At 40.1% G+C, this 17,228-nt stretch overlaps 1 protein-coding gene across 1 annotated transcript in view; it reads left to right on the top strand.

Annotated features, from left to right (window-relative positions):
* Positions 1-533: 533 nt before the first annotated feature.
* LOC108504658 (spermatogenesis-associated protein 5-like) overlaps positions 534-17,228 on the top strand; it is a 94,854-nt gene continuing 78,159 nt past the window's right edge. Inside the window, exon 1 of the mRNA XM_017829947.1 lies at positions 534-561. The gene's annotated coding sequence lies outside the window, so the exon portion shown is untranslated. The remainder of the gene's footprint in view (positions 562-17,228) is intronic.

A 17,228-nucleotide genomic window follows, 5' to 3' on the forward strand; every position in this document is an offset into this window, starting at 1 on the left:
CTGCTCCCCACGTGATGTGGAGAAATGTATTTAGTCTGAGAGTTGGATTAATCAAACTGTGTGACTGGTACCTGAATTAACTGGTTTTGAATTAACCTGGGCATCCTCTTAGTATTTTGCAAGGTGGGATATAAATGGAATTGCTGTGAGAGGATGCTACAGAAAGGTTCAGGTGCAAAGATGTGAAGGCCAAATTACTGCATAGTGTAACCACTTAAAAATAAATACCATTAGAAACAACCTAATCCATCTAATTATTCACTGCTGCTACATGAATGATTGGGAGGAAATTAAATAGTTAGCATGCTAATGAAACTTTTCCTTTGGTTGGGATCTATCCTGCTTATTTAAAAGCTTCTCAGAGTGACCTTTTTTTTTCCTTTTTTCCCTCTGCTTTTGAGCAGAAGAGGCCAGAGCAGGAAAGCATGGGGAAGGACAGCACGTATAGGGTCTCTTCATATAACAAATGCAAGGAGACAGGTTTTGTGTGCACGCTGCTGGACTGATGGGATGTGGCACAGCTTCTTCCACCTCCAGCTGAACCTCGTGGCAGAAGAGAGTGTAAGTGGTCCCATAAGTGATAGGTCTGTAATGAGAAGTCATGTGTGGCTGTTGAGCCAATGCTCCACACCTGTTCTGTGTCCTAACAACTTCCTTTGCACATGAGGGGAGCTCAGAGCCCTGTTTGGCTCACAGGATCGCCAGAGGCAGTGTGGCCTCCAGGCAGGAAAAGCTCTGGGGTTGAGCACTGGCATTAAAGAAATCAGAATCGTTAAAGAATCACAGTTCTGTAGCTCGATCGTTACGTGCTTGAGACATGACTTTGTTGATCACAAAAAAACGCTTACAAAATGTTTTATTACACGTTCCTATCTCCAGTGCTTTGGGTTTTGCAAAAAATTGCCATCAATGAAAAATGTGTTCTGTGAGTTATTTATTTAAGTATTAATTCAGTTGGGTAACTGGATGCTTAAGTCTTTCCACTCTCCAGAAAATCAGAACAGTGTTCTGTTCTGTCAGCAGAGCTTTGACCTGTCTTTTTGACCTGTCCTCATGAGCTTCCTTATGACTGTGCGAATGCCTGGAAAGACCATTCTTATAAAGGCCTCTGAAGTCATACTGTGACGAAGGATAATAACTCCTTTTTTCACAACTCTTTGTTTTCTTTTGGCATCATGAAGTAAGCAAAGAGTCCTCATGAAAAAATTGTGAACTTTTTTCTTTCTTTTTTTTTTTTCTAAATATTATTGGTTAAGTTAGTGTCATTAGGTAACTCAGTGCTTAAGGGAATGGATGTCTTACCTGATGAATTATGGAAGAATATCCCAATCTCACATTTGATTTGCAATGCTGTTACCCATTTCACCTACCTGTAGGTCTGGCCTTGACCAGGTTTGCCTGTTCCAGGACAGTGTTTTCAATCAGAGACTGTAAGAGCATCACAGCTTGGCAGCATCCTCATAGCCACACAACCACAGTTTTCTGTGGTTTTTGACTTATTAACCTCAGTCCTTCATTGGTTCATACCTGTTTGAGTAGGTGGTTATGCTGTGTCTTTGGAGAACATCACCAGAGCTGCGTGTTTCAACTTATGCTTAGGGAAGATGGAACTTCTCCCTCAACCTGTTCAAATCACATGGAAAGTAAGCAGGGGAAGTGTATTGTCATTGTCTTAATAACAGTAATAGTTTGGGCCAGTGTCATGCACCATAAAGCCATTATGCTTTGGTAATGAGTCATAAAAACAAGAATTTATATGATGTGACTCTGAGAGTGGTACTTGAGGGCTTTCTTTTATAATAATGCATCTATTCAGTTTCTTTTGCTACAAAAATCTTAAAGCTCAGACTATCACATTACTGTGTATCTCTATACCTCATACTCATCTATCTCTTCCTTCACCCAGGTCTATTTTATAATTGTTTTGCATTTTTCCGTGGCAAATGACACCTGATAAGAGTGATCAGGCTTGGGATTCAGTGATTAGTGCTATCTTGGCTCTGCAGATACCATTTATACAGATGAACCCAGCTGTTTCACTCTGATTTTGATACCAAACTGCTAATTGCTGATGGCAGGTTTAGTTTTACTACCGTGGTACCCTTGGTTGTCCTTTTAGTTGTGAACTGTCAAAATATCAGGGGTTTTGGGCTCTTGTTCTTCATTACATCAGAATTATAGCACAGGTGGGATGTTGCAGAGATCATTATGTTTTGATTTGTGAATGTGAGGAACTACTGAAGTCAAGGCACACAGGGAATACGGAGTACAGGCATCTTTAGGAAACAGGATCACTGGCCTCAGAAAATCCAAAGCAAAAACTTCTGCAACCTGACCTGTCTTCAACATTGAGTTAGCAGAAGTTTGAGAAATTTAACTTATGTTTAGAGTCTTGTCAGAATTTCTGAATGAGCTATTGAGAGACTAAAATCTGTGTTTAAAGACAAATAGTCATGCACATTATTGCAAAGACTTTGTGATAGTCCAGTAACAAGGCACATGATTTTCTTGTCATAGAAAATGCTTGTGCCTTCAAATATGAAGATATATGTGAAATATCTCAGCTTTCTGTATTTGTTTTTCATTCTGACTTCCACTGTTGACATTTTGCACAATAGCTTCTGTAATGTGTAAATACAGAGAGTGTCCAATAAAAGGGTGGAGGTAAGTCATGGTCTTGCATAGAGGAGATAATATTGTATTGAAAAGAAGGAAAAAAGCACCCAGGCAATGTAAATTATACCGATTCAGTTACTTTTGAAGTGGTAAGTGCTGTAGTATTACCATAGTTGCTCTTCCTTGCCTTTGTTCTGTCATTACCTAAGAAAAGATTGTTGTTTGATAAACAACGTGCAGCATTGGATGCCAGATGAAAGCATAGCCAAGAGATTAGATTACATTATCAAGGGAGAGAGGAAGGAAGATGCATTGAGAATGGGTCTGTTACAAGTCACCAGGTAATTATCAAGCTCCGTAATTATAAAGGGGTAGCCTCTCCTTTCTAATGTCTGTTTTAAATGTTAGTCGTGATTAAAAGCAGATCATTCAGGGGGGAGGAGTGGGGAAGGAGTAGTAGGTTTTGTTGTTTCTCCATCCAGATTGTTGTTGAAACAAAGAAAAGCTGCAAAAGTGGAAAAAGTCCTCCAGTGATGTGTGTATATGTGTGTGTTTGGAGGACAAAGACAAAGGGGATTGAGAGAACTCTGAACTTTGGACTTCTCAGCAAAGTGGATGTAAAAATCATTCTGAAAATAGTGTGGCACGAAGAAAATGGCTTTTTTTTTTTTTCTGGTAGTGAAACCCCAGGTCAGGTTTAGCTAATGTGAAGAGAGAGACCAAGATCAAGTGAAGCTATTTTTCTGAAAATGATGTGTGACCTTCTTTAAGATCAAGGAAGCAGCAATCCTGAGCGCCCACCAGTCCTGTGCTCCATGAATCCAGTGATCAATAGAGGTGCAGTACATTGGAGTGCCTCCACAGGTTTCCAAACTGAGGGAAAGATAAAGTTCAAAATGGCAGGTAGCTTATTCTGTATTACACCTAATGCTGATAGATAATATAATTTTGCCACATGACATCTTTTTTCTTCTGTGTCACAGGTCATTAGAAATCTTAAATAGAAAAGGAGTATTTTCCCTTTGTAGAATCTCTACATATGTAGTTGAATAAAGGCCATTTTTCAGGCCCATATGCTGGTCTGTTCCCATGTGTGTTCCCATGAATCCTATACAGCCAGAACAACTTTTCACCCTCATAACATTGTCCGATATCCCACAGGTAATGCTATGGAAGTACCTGCGTAACCAGCACCCCTCTGAATGTGCCGTATCACCTTACATTTGGGAGAATGAACTAAAGTTTAAAGTACTAAATTTTTGTTCTGTATGCTTAGAATATGAAGGGATTTAACAGCTTGGTTCTGGTAAACTGTAAACACAAAGTATAAAGGCTGGTGGTTGACACTCAGATGTTGACACCTTTCAGAGAATGTGTCCTGGAGAGCCAAGAAAGGGACAGGGTATGGCTTTGATTGGAAGAGCATCAAAGTGCTGGAGAAGAGGAAGAAGGGAGGAGAAAAAAAATCCAAACAAAACTCAAAACAAACAAAAGAACTGAATGGCTTTCAGAAACATGAGAGAGGCCTTCTGATTTGGGCTCAGAGCTGGAATATGTCTTAAATCTCAGGCTACTACATCAATTAAATTCAGTTACAAAGCAGAGCAAGCACATGCCTCTGGGAGCCAAAGGGAAATATTGATAAATAAACTGCAGTGGATAGTTCTTCCATTCCTAACAAACAATGCTGGTAAAGAGGACAATGGGGGTGCTGTTTTGATGAGATTCTAATCCGTGACTGGAATAGCTTAGCGTAAAACATGGAAATTTTGCTTTGTCAGAGGCCTGTGAATGGTACTGAAATTGTAATTGTGGTCAGTGCTATTGTGAGACCCAAACACTGGAAGATGTGATCTTTGCCATGAGTTTTCACATGTTCTTTTTATGTGCCTGGTGGCCTATGTATAAAAGCCTTGTCATAGTTTGAAGAGCAGGGAGCAAATGGACTTGCTAATGCCCGGGAGTTGGTCTTGTTAGCACATGGATTGCTGTGAACTCAGCAGCATTTATTGCATGGTCTGCTGTATTTACCCTGTTGCTCCAGAATGAAATTTGAAATACTTAAATTCAGAGTCCTGTGTTTGACCCGACTCTCTTTGAATTGATTTACAGGGGATTTTTTTGACATTCACTACCATGTGTAGTCCCCATAATGTGGACTAGTAGGTGGGAAGCAGCCTGCCCTGGTTAAATAGTAAGGTCCCAGCCTTACTGAAAAGCTTCTTCCCCTCCCACGTCTTTTTTTCTTTCTCTTCTTATTCTTTTTTTTTTTTTTTTAAGTAGGTTTTGTGGAAGTGAAGTATTACAATGGTGTTTCAGAGCAAATTCTTCAGATCTTAAAAAAAAAAAAAGAAAAGGAAAAATAAAGGTGGGGGAATGGAGGGATGGAGGTAGAGAAAAGCTCCACATGGCAAACCATTGTCTCCGGAAATCAAACACGCCCACTAGGTATTTTTCCATTGGGAACTATTGAATTAGTCCTCTGCATCCTGATCAGAGAGACTGTAAAAGTAGGACGCTTGCAGTGAATAGACTGGTTTTTGTCAATAGCTTTGAAACTGCCTGCCAGAGCTCGCATGCAGTAATTTGTTTATCATTACTTCCTTCCTATGAAAACAGAATAAAAAGGAGTGACAAGCAAAATACACATTTAGGTGAGATTTTGCAGTTTGCAGACTGAATTGTTTCGTAAGAATAATTTGATGGTGTGCATTTGCTCCCTCGTGCAGTGGGAACCTGGAGAGGAATGGCTGCTGGGGCGTGCTCTTTGGGAGGTGGGAAGGCAGCAGGATGCTCCATCTCTGCAGGGGACACAGTCCCTACTGAAATGAGAGAGAGAAGTGGGCTGCACTGAACTCAGTTCCTTGAAATACTACGTGATACAGGGGAAAAAAAAGGGTGCTTGGCTGCACGAAGTGGCTGCATCTCATGGCTACAGCAATGTCATGAGAGGATGGGTTGGCAGTCACAAGCCATGGAGTTACCAGGTCGAGTGATTTTCCTACCCCTGAGCTAGGAGCTCCCGCTGAGATGAAGTAACTGAATTATGTGTGGGTGGTTCTCCTGTGCCGAAACAAGGATCATAGCTTGAGCCACGGAGGTGCCTTACCTGAACTCGTTTTACTTGGGCTTGATTGCAGTTGGGTTGGGACTGATGAGGTCGATCACCGTGCTTCAGAGGAAGGGGAGGAACTTTGCTGAGACTCAGTAACTGTAAGAGCTTTTCATTGTTTCAAACTGCAGATTTTAACTGGGTTCAGAATTAGACCCTCAAATGTGACCTTAGGTGTGAAGGATGATAATCTTCAGGCAGAAAATGCTTTGGTTGATTCTTCTTCTCTGATTGTTGTGTCTAAGTGAGGAATCTCACAGTTGGTTGACCTCAGGGATGGTGTGAGTGAACAACCATTCATGGTAGCTGAGCACCGACACATTTAACCAAACAGCTACAAGGTGATGGTTACAGCTTTAGATTTCTCCTGATCACAGGTAAGAGTAACTTGGTGACCCTCCCATCTCTTGAGTTGCCTTGTCCCTGGAGGGATAGGTGTGCTCATGTATTATTTTTTTAACATGCAGAAGACATAATTTCACCTCACCTCTTTTTTTACAAAATAACTTACTTTACACACACTTTACACACAAGTGCAACACAGACTTGGTTAAAAACTTGAAAGTCCCTTTATACTTTTATGAGTATTCATTTCTATTCAGATGGCATGCAATGTCTGGGATTTTTTTATGCAGGATTGGCACAGTCAATGATGAGACCATTTTAACCTTACAGGTGTCAGTGCCAGTGAGGTAAAGAGAGCCTGGAAAGTGTGATGTGTTTTCCATAGCGAGTCGTGGGTGATTAGCAGTTGGCAATGAGCTGATATGAAACGATAATGCAAGAGTGGCTGTGGTAATTGTTGTGTTGTCTGTGTCTCAGGAAGAGGTGTGTCTGCCTCTTGCCTGCAGTAAAATTGATGACATGGTCTGATAGACAAGTGCTACATAAAGACTGAGAGGAATTTATAGGCACCTGAAGGCAATACAAGCCGATGATGAAAGGCGTTCTCAATGTTAGACACTAATTCATAGTGAAGTGAAATCCTCACAAGGGCTTTGTGTCTGCTGTGCAGCTTACCAGGATGAAAGCTCACCTAAATGGCAGCAGGTTGTAATTTAAACACGATTTGGTGCCATGTTGAAGTTCACAGACAAAAAAGAAAGTAAAAATATTAATTAGACCTTAGCTGCAAACTTGTTATTGCAGCTCTTTTTAAAGAAGCTCCTCAACTACTCCACCTTATATTTAGCAAGTTAGTTATTTTAGTATCTGCTTTTTTTCCTTTTGGTTATCTTAATTATGTGTGTTCAATACACTAATATCAAGAAATACTCCTGAAGTAGTGTAAAAGATATATCTGAACCAGCTGGATTAGAATTTTACAACTGGCCTCTTTTGCAACTAACTAAACATTTTGTTCTGTGGAGTAACACATGTGTTTTCTCAGTTTTGCCTGTGCCTCCAAAGCCTGTTTAGGTAGTTCATCAGGTTTCTGTGAAATAGGAGTACGGTGACACACAAGAGGTTCAGTGGTGTTTAGGAGCAGTTTCACTTCTCAACATGTTGTTCGTGATGTAAGGGCTGCTGTGAACTGGTACTTCTTACTTTATTTTTTTTGTTCCAGAAGATACCAGTTTCCAGTGATAAGAAGAAGAATTGTTATAATCCCAAATGCAGGACAGAAGACTGGGGCAATTTATGGGAGGAGATTAATTACTGTTATGCCCTGTGTTGTAATGGTATTGTTATGGTCATCGTGTCTGGGTCTGTAAGAAAGTCCAGGCCTGGAGATAAATACATTAAAGAAATGGAAGACGTTTCAGGCATGTGTTACCTTGATCTAGAGAGTAGTGTGTTTGCCAGGAACCTTCTTTTTTTCCTTTGTCAGCTGATTCATAAGAGATATTGCTTTTCCTGTGTCCTGTTGGAGAGAGAGAGACAAACTGCTTTTTGGATGACTGTAGCAATCTGGACATGAGGTAGTGAAGACTGATGTTGGTATTGCATTGTCCTTTCAGAACCATCATATCAGATGTCTGTTGGCTGGTGAAAGGACATATTCTTTCATTTCTCAGACAGAATGCTGAATTTCCATGTGTTCTGTAATTCAGAGACTGCATTTTCATGTATGTATAAATGTAATCACATTATATAATTGTTGTTGTTCTCACCTTTACCCCACACACTCAAAATCTATTTGTTTTCCTGTTTATGGTCTGTATCAATACATTTGCTTGCAAAGCAAAAAGCAGTGGAGTGGCAGAATTCTTTTAGAAACATTAGAAATGCTAACAATAATGGTGAAGATACACAGTTCATAAATACTTTTATTTATTTTAAAACTCATTTCTTTCATAGTCTGTCTTTACACTTTGTCTTCTTGTAAGTTTGAAAAAATATTGGACAATGTCATTTTGTCCTGTTAAAAGAGGTCAAGTTGTACTTGAACGCCCCAAGTTATCTGAGACTCTTCTCAAATATGCCAAACAAGTTCTCCATTTCCAAGGTCAAAACCAGCTAGATTCCAGTGTCTCTGGAAGCTGTGGTTTTTTTCCTTTTGGAGCCATCTTGCTGTTCTCTGGACGGCGTCTCCTGTTTGCTCTTTCAGTTCATTCACTCGAGTTAGTCTTTACCAAACTCTGTATGGGTTTCCCCCCCTGCGCCTCCAAATCTTTCTCAATTGTTTTTCTCTGAACCACAACTTGCCCTTTTCCACCACTAATGATGCTTTTCCTTCTGACTTGCTCCTTTTGTGAACACTGGCCTATTCAATGGCTGAATTTCTCATTGCTCCCAGCTTGACCTTTCTTCATTTTGTTGACTTCATGCTTTCAAGTTTTTTGCCTGCTTTTCCTCCCTCTCTTTTTGTTCTTCTTCTCTTGTCTTTTCCCTGGCACTGTATTTCTCCATCTTAGTGTGTCCCACCCTTCCTGTTCATGTCAGCTACCTCTAATTTTTGTCACTTCTGGTGAAATCAAACACCTGGATGTTTCCAATTGTATTGTATTTTCCTTTTCAAGTCTTTGCTTTGTATATGACTTCTCCGATTCTGCCCCTTTTCCAGTAGGCATTTACTGTCTGAGGTTTTGTAAATTGACTAGTGACAAGAGATGTACTGAGTCAAAATAGTTATTCTCAAAGAGTGAAAATACATCATAAATTGAAAATATGCATATTGAAAATAATTCAATATGCATTGAATTATAATTTTGTTCTTATAACAAAGCTTTTTCACATCAGCATCCTTTCCTCCCAGAGCTAAAACAAACTCCTCCTCAAAGCTGCAGAACTAATGAAGCTTCTGATAAATTTGTATGTCTGCTGGTTGTCTGACTTCTGCTGAATATTAGGAGGGCTGTAGCTGAACTGCTGGTGTATTAAACACCATAGAACCCGCTGCAGTGAAGAAATATTATGCCCCATCAGCAAGGATAAAACCTTTACTGGGGTCAGTGCCAGTCTGGACACTGAGTAGTTCACGTGGTGATGGCATTGGCTCAGGTAGCCTTGGATATGACATAGACCTAATTTCCTGGTCAAACCAGACAAAAATATGTCAATGGTCTCATAACTTGGCAAAACACAATTCAGGAAGCCAAAGACTGATCTCTGTTAGGATTTGTGTTTGTTTGTTTATTGTTATTTATTTGGTTTTGTTTTTTAGTATCTTGTTCCAAACAGCAAGACTTTCAGGTATTTTCCTAAGTTTTATTTTTCTCTGATTCCTTTTACCCACTCCCAGAATTTTTTTTCAATTGTGTATCTTGACTGCCTCTTGCCTCTTTCCCACCTCTGCACTTCCTTCACAGGTTTCCCTTTCCTGATATTTCTTGCTTTGAACTGACAGTTGCTGTGATATATATAAAATCTTTCTGGTTTTTTTTCTGAAACTCTTTTGGTGAGGTTTTTTCCTTATCCTCCTAATTTCTACTATTTATGACTTCTTCCTTGCTTCTCCCTTCTGCCCATTAAAGCAAAGTCCTTGTGGTTTGAATTCCCATTATCGGTGTCTTTTGACTGTTCAGATCCTTTTCTGAAATGGATAAGTTGGTTTTTTCAGTAACAAAAGCCATGATGCCACCCCGCTTCTCCTTCCCCCTCCCTGCAATACCCAGGGAATTCAAGTTACAACAAAGGGAGACACGAAAGGGACTCGTGATGGCACAAGTGGGTAGCGGCGTTGCTTTCGTTGCCATAGAAACGGGGTTGCCTGTTTTGACGGGCGAACATCGAGAGATTTAAATAACGACATCCTTTAAAATATACTGTGGGTTTCCTGCAAGTTGGCAGCAGGGTTGCAGGGGTATTCTGTGCTATCTGGGGCTTTTTTTGTCTGCTCTCTTAACCTTCCTGATTGACCTGTTTGCAGAAACATTCTGTATCCAGTTGCTGCCTTCCAGTCGGATACAGCCCTGAGGGTAAAGTTCACTGTTTAATTCCACAAGTGCTTATGGACAATGAGTGTTATAAAGGTACACAGAAGACTGTTGTACTTGCTCTGCAAGTGTTAATGGAACCAGTGTATTTGTCAGGAAAGGAAAATACAGCTACCCCTGTGCAGAAACAGAGCACAGACTTGGACTTGGACTGGATGGAGGAAAAAGAAATAAGAAAAAGTATATATGAGGAAAAGAACGTTATTAGTTACATGGATTCCGTCCTGGTCTATAGGATGCATATACTTGGAGAAGAACAAAATTACAGTTTTAATTTTAGCACTTTTAAATGACAGCTAAACCCTTGCATCAAAAATAAACCACAGAATGGAAATCACTTTACGTGATACCTTGTAAAGCATCGCATTTCTTGTTTACTTCATTACTTTTTATTTACTGCTACTGTAACTTTTGCAGAATTTTGCATACTTGAGATATTCAGCTATTTAAAAACCTGGTAGGAATAAATGTCATGCTTCATGGTTGAGATGATGGCTATTAATCTGTCAGGCTGACTTCTGAGATGCATTTTTCTGCTGATGTGGACATTTGGGGCTGTTTGCAGATATACCTGCGGGTCCATCTTCTCAGAATGCGATTTTTCTTTTCTTCATGGCAATATTTCTTCTGTAGATATTGAGCTGTATTTCATTTATTTGTCCTTTGGAATCTCATTATTTTTGCCAACAGAGGAAGCATTTCTGGATATTGTCATAACATAATAATATTAAAGTAAGCATTGATTTTTCTAATCTAATCTACTCAGTAAGTAATGTGAGTGGAAGGAGCATTGTCAATTTGTGAATACTTTTTACTAGTTTGCTTTCAAATCGGAGTATTAAATGTAATATTTTTTATTTAAGGCCCTGTTATTTTTCTGCTTGTTTGTTCAGCATTTGCTGTACTTAATTTAAAAAAAAAAAAAGAAGGAAAATTGGATCCCATCTGTTTGCTACTGCTGCTTGTGGCCAGCAGAAATAAAAAAGTTAGAACTCAGGCTGAATGATTGAAGAAAGTATTAGTTTAGCCAAAGCACATTAACTGTTCTAAAGAACAGAATTCTTAGACATCAGCCTAAGAATACCAACATAAGAGTTTCCATGTAAACCTGTGACTAGAGCTACATAAATAAGTCTCTCAGCTCCTTTGAAATCACAGGTAGCTTGAAACCATGAGAAAGTGTCCTATGGAAATAGCTAATGCTTAGGCACTTATAAATTCCATTGGCAGTTGAGGAAGTAACCTGTTATTTAGGTTGAGGAACATTTTCCTGGCTTACTTTGTTTGTACCCACTGCACCAAATGAGGCTTCCCCTCCATTAAATGTCACGTTTTACAATTGCTGTGGAGGCATTTTTATGCCTCGAGTTTATTGTAGCTATTGGTGGGGGGCAATGGGGGCTAAACACGTTTTGAGTCTAATTGCAAGTGATTGGTTTTTCATTTTTTCTTACATGTCATTGTTTAAATTCTGCTCTTCTGACATGGTTTGTCCTAAAGCACTGCCTGTTTACAATTCAGTACTTCTATTAGCTTAAGGCCCAGCTAAGCAAATCCTGTTCTGTGTTAGGAAATGTCTTAGTTCTTGACAGATGTTGCGGCAGGAATCTGATGGATATGACATCTACAGCATTAGAGCAGCAACGGTGAGAAATAATCTATATCTTGTCAGCTTCTGGTAGAATCAGACCTCTCTTTAAACAGAAAGAAACAGTAGCTGTTTCCCACTACAAGTAAGAAATAAGTTTTTGCTCTTGGTGGGTTGTTTTTTTTTTTTACTTGTTTATTTGTTTGTTTGGTTTGGTTTGGTTTTTTGGTGTTTTGTTTTTTTCTGATTTTTTTTTTTAATTTAGTGGGGAAAAAATGAAGTTGTTCCCACAATCTGACTTTGTAAAATGAGTTGTAGTTGTTACAGAAATTTATCTGAAGTGTTTGGATCCATAAGCATGAGAAGATACACGTCAGTATTTCTCGGACTCAGAAGGCTAATTTCAAGTCTTTGTTTTATGCACCCAGATGTTTTGGATTTACTGGGTCTACACTGGGTGAATTTGGCCCAGAAACTTTATGACTTAATCATAAAAAGCTGTGTTATCTTAAAGAAAATTTTCCTGATAGATGTACTAGTCCCTGAGCTGTCCAGCGGTTCCCAAAGTAGCAGTCAGGAGAACTGCTGGCACTGGCTTTTATTTTTCAAGCTAACAGGAAAAGAACAAATGTGGAGATAAAGGCTTTATCCTCCAAGGAAGTTCTTTGATCCTGTGGTGGCTGTCCCAAAGTAACTCCTCAGGAGGACACTTGTATTCCAGGCTGTAGGTTCCCCCTCTTTCTCTTTTTGCTGTGTACAGAATAGGAGCTGAAGAGGGTAAGAAGCATTAATCCTGGAATACAAGTGTCCCAACAGGATTAGCATAGCCATTAACATCTCTGTAGACAAACCAGGGAGGAGAGAGAGTTAAAGCAGTCTGTATTCTGTTCACTTTCTTTTTAAAGTTCAAAACGCTCACTTAACATGCCCGAGGCTAAGTTCAAAGTTGAGGGACACTTCACTGGGATTGTTTTTCCATACCTGCCATTGGCCCTGTGGGTATCACAAAGAGATGTCACACCCAAAATCTGCAGCAGGCTCTTCACCTGTACCGGTCACAGACTCCGGGGAAAGGGAGTGTTTGCCGTGAGGTGGAGTAAGACGAGATCTCTGCTGCCTCACTTCCAGAGCTTGGGGTTATTTAGCATGTACAGTCATTCCCAACTTCCCCCTTTTTTTTTTTTTTTTCTGCTCATCAGTGCAGATGTGTTCTTAAAGACAGAAATCACAGTGGCCTGAATAAGAAGGAAGCTGCTGACAGCTTTACTGGTCTTTTTAATTGCTGTTATTCTCTGCTAGCAGTGTGGCTTTTCCAAAGTATTGCTGTGGAATTCAGTGGAATTCTGAAAATTGCACCCTGAGTGTTTAAAAGGTGCTGTATTTTTATTGCTAAATCTTTCTTACTTCTCATTTTCTTTCCCAAATTATTCTAGTATAGAATTTACTGTTCACTTTTTAAGTGTATGGTACCCTGAAGTAGTCCCCACCCTGTTTTATAGCTGACGTTGTGATTTGTGCACAACTACTAGTTCTCTAGGAATATTGGATCCTTGACAGCAATTTTAAAGTATTTTAAAGTATTGAATTTTAAAATATTTTTCCAAACTCACATACAGGCAAACCAATATTCCTGCTTTATAAAGAACTGGCAGAATAAATCTTAATTTTCTGTCACGGGAGCATTCTGAAAACCTGGGTGACAAATTCAGTTATATTGAGGGCATGAGGTGTTTTTTTTTTTCAGGGTTCTCATGTTTTAAGAAGTCTTCTGAAGCTGATTCCATTTGTAATATATACCATGTGCCTTTATTCTTTATTACGCTCTGCAGGTTGCTGATTGCATGCACCTTTTGAGTACATCCTTTGGCATCCACGAGCATAAACAAAGCTGCAGACACTGTGTTTTCCTCTCCCAGCAACGTGATGTGTTTGCGAATTAACCAAGTAGCCTTGGGTTCTACGTGGGTTTCCCCATCGTTGGAAAGGCAATTTATTCCTTTAATGAGACCGGAGATTAAGAATTGAATTAAACAGAAAATGTGGGTTGATATAAAAACCAGTTAATAAATAAGTTAAATTATGGGTCTTTTCAGTTAAAGGTTTTGAAGAAACAATTTTAATAACTGATGAGGTGTTTGCTTTCCTTTGACTGTACTGAGCTGTTGGGAGTGATTGTTTTCTTATGATTATAACCTCTGAGGAATACTGTGCCCTTGGTTTTTGATAACTGAGAAACCACTGAATTAAAATAGAAGGCAGCTCCAGAAGTGGGAATGTGTGATTTAGGGAAGATCATATGAACATCCTGTGGTTTAGGAAAGATCAAGCTGTGGGAAGGAGAAACCACCCATTTTTCTAGAGCATCATAAAAAGATTCACAGCAGGAAGGATATTTTGCGGCCATGTCCAACTGCTGAGTGAAGCTCTTCAGCCAAGTTAGGCATACAACTACGTGGAAGTTTAAATAGGGAAACCAAGCACAGCTCCCAGATGCATCCTAGGAGTGATCAGGTGTTGGTTGATGGACCTTATTTCTGTCTCGTTCCTGTTGTCTGTGCTTATCCTTTGCCTCCTTGTGGTTTTTCATATCCTGAAGGGGATTTTATCTGGCTGTGGGGTGCTTTGTCTCCTGTTCCATTGGACGCTTACCCTTCACTACTCCCCAAGGGACACCTGCCTCTTCCCCTTCCTCTTCCCCACATCTCCCTCCTTAGGAGAGGGACAGTTCAGAGCCAGCTGCTCTTATCAGAAGTTCACACAGTACCTGGCTATGGAGGGGGAAAGCTTTTGAAGTTGTGCGTAGGAAGGAGAAGGGACCCTCTTGAGACTTTGGTATGTGTTTCATAGTCATGGTCATGGGTCACAGATGGCCCCTTTGAGGCCCAGGTGTGTGAGCCAGAGGCCACCCTGCAGGTGGAGGAAGCCATGGGGCTCCTGAGGCATCTGGGACAGGTTAGATGTGCTCATGGATTTGGCTCCTTTTGGTCCCTTTTGGAGGTACAGCAGGGAGTCAGCCATGGCCCAGGTCTCCTTTGTAGTTGCAGAGGAAGTTTCTGGCTGGAGATAAGGCTTCTGAAGATCCGGCCCAAATCAGACTGGATGTCTGGCACTCGGCTGTAACTGCGCGAGGAAGTCCTTCAGCATCAGAGTGAAATGAAACGCAGGTCAGAGACTATGGGGTCAGAAGACAAAAATTGCAAAGTTAGCTTGAAATTCCAGGTCAAGAGTTTTTCCTCCTTTCATTAAACTCAGCAAAAGGCATTTCTGATTACCAGTGATACTGATAATGCAGTAGAGTCTAGAGATCCGGATCCTTTTATACTTGGCCTTGCACTGGCTGCCTGTGCTCTGAAGAACTTCCTTGGAATTGAGACTGGTGCATGAAAACACATTCCATGTTTTTTATGCAAGAAAACTGACCTATTTTAAAGGGGGGGAAAAAAAGCACTATAAACTATCATATCTCAATGTTTCTACTCTCTTTTTCAATTATTATATTATACATAATAAAAAATTACTTGATCCTGTGCAGGGTGGACAAAAACCTGTATTTTCCAAAGTTCACTGTCTTATAACCAAAGCTATCCTGGAAAGGAGAGAGGGATGTTCCCCTGGAGACCATTCTCCCCCTCCCTCCTTGCCGTGATCTTTAGCCTTGTCTCCCTTGTCTCTTCTTCACTCCATGCTTTGGTCTTCTCCTTGCCCAGGAGCTCCCTGACGGACATGAACATTTGCTGTTATTGGAGTTTCAGTCCTTTTTTTAGCATCTTTTCCCCACTCCCCTGCAAAATGGACTCGCAAAATGGTCTGTAAAACACAACCAGATTTTGTTTGTCTCTTGGGTGGTTCAATTTGCTGGCTTCAAAGATCTGAATGATTTGGCTTTCTAAATCATGTGACTGACATATCCTCTTTAGATTTTTGTTAGTAGTCCAAACTGTAAATAATAGTAGAATAGTCCATTTGCAATCAAAATACAGCATGCCTTTTTCTTGGAGCTGCTCTCTCCATTGCCATTCTGTCTCGTTGCATACAAGTGGATTTTTCTCCTGTGTCAAGAGTTGAACGTTTTGGTTCCATCCGAACTAAACCCAAAGAACTGCTTTACTTGTCAGATAGTGGAGTCTTTCTTTGTGTTGGTCAGCCACCTATGGGTCCGTCCTTTTGAATTTACTATTTGTTACCTGTCTCTGTTTGTCTGTGAAGTAACCAGCTTGATGAGATTGCAACTCCGTGGCATCTTGCCAATATTTTCCTAGTTTTTCTTGGAACATTCAGTTTAGGAAGCGGACTAATTAGCGCATAAACATTGTTTAGCAGAAGAACTCCAATTAGCACTGTTTGGCCTGGCTTCAGCGATAAACAAAGTTAGATGCGCGTCAGTGTTTGTCCTAACAGTTTATAAAGTCTGTTTTGTGCTCCCGGGGGACAGCACACACCAGATACATTAAGTAGTCATTGCAGTCAAGGCCATGAGAAAAAACTGGCTGTGTCAAGCTCAACAGGCTGTGCACGATACATTAGTGAGCTACTTTGGAAGCTTTCCATTAATCTTAATTATTCTGAAATACTAACTGAATCTTTCCAAATATGTCTTTTTCTTGTTATTGTCTATCTGCTACCATAGGGGAAAAAAAAATTATGACACACTCTTCAGTCCTTGTAAGCTGATGGAATTTATGTTTTCAATGTGTATTTTAGTGTTGTCACTGTATTTTCCTCATTTTGTTAAAGCCTAAAACTAAGCTAAATCCTTATCAGTACAAGCATAGGCAAGCTTCTTGCCCCAAGAAAATTTCTATCCCATTTTGGCATGACAAAATTAATACTGATAAACGGGTGGGATAAGCTTGGACTACCCTCGTGGTCATATTGCAAGTAGCCAAGTGTAGGGACATATATAATGCTTTGGTGGTTCTAAGGGAGGGGTGCTTGTCCAGCCAAGGTGGGCTTATCTGTAAGAAACTGAAGATTATAAGGTTTGTTGAAGTGTAAAATAACCATTCCTCCTTTGCTGCTCCAAATGCCTTAGTCACAATTTTGTTGGCTTTTTTCCTGGTTGTCCTATAAATTCCTTGAGGCTGCATAGGAGCAGGAGAGTTGGAAAGCGTGGAAAGCTTCATGCGCCAGTTCCTTGTGTTGTGACTTTTAGTTTATGATACAGGCAAACTGGCACTGAGGTTGAATCCACTGGTGGTATCTTTAGATTATAGTCAGAATTAGATGACTAAATATGAAATATTCTATGTGTACTAAAAATACTTAAACTAGTTGAAGTAATCCTAACTCTGCATGAGAGAAGGGAGCAGGGAAGCAGCTCTTAAGGTTTTGCTGGATCAGCTGTATTTGTATTTCGGAACTGACTATGAGTAGGGAAACCACACAGGACAGGCATATTCTTAGCTGCATAGTGGCATGAAAATCTTTTACTCCTGACAGCAGTACACAGACTACAGAAGCAGCCCAAATAAAACAGAGCTCTGTTCAGTCTTAAAAATCAGAGTTTTCTGCTGGAAATCTTTCCAACCAATTG

The sequence above is a fragment of the Lepidothrix coronata genome, unplaced genomic scaffold, assembly GCF_001604755.1.
Source record: "Lepidothrix coronata isolate B3197 unplaced genomic scaffold, Lepidothrix_coronata-1.0 Scaffold171, whole genome shotgun sequence".
Lineage (NCBI taxonomy): Eukaryota > Metazoa > Chordata > Aves > Passeriformes > Pipridae > Lepidothrix > Lepidothrix coronata.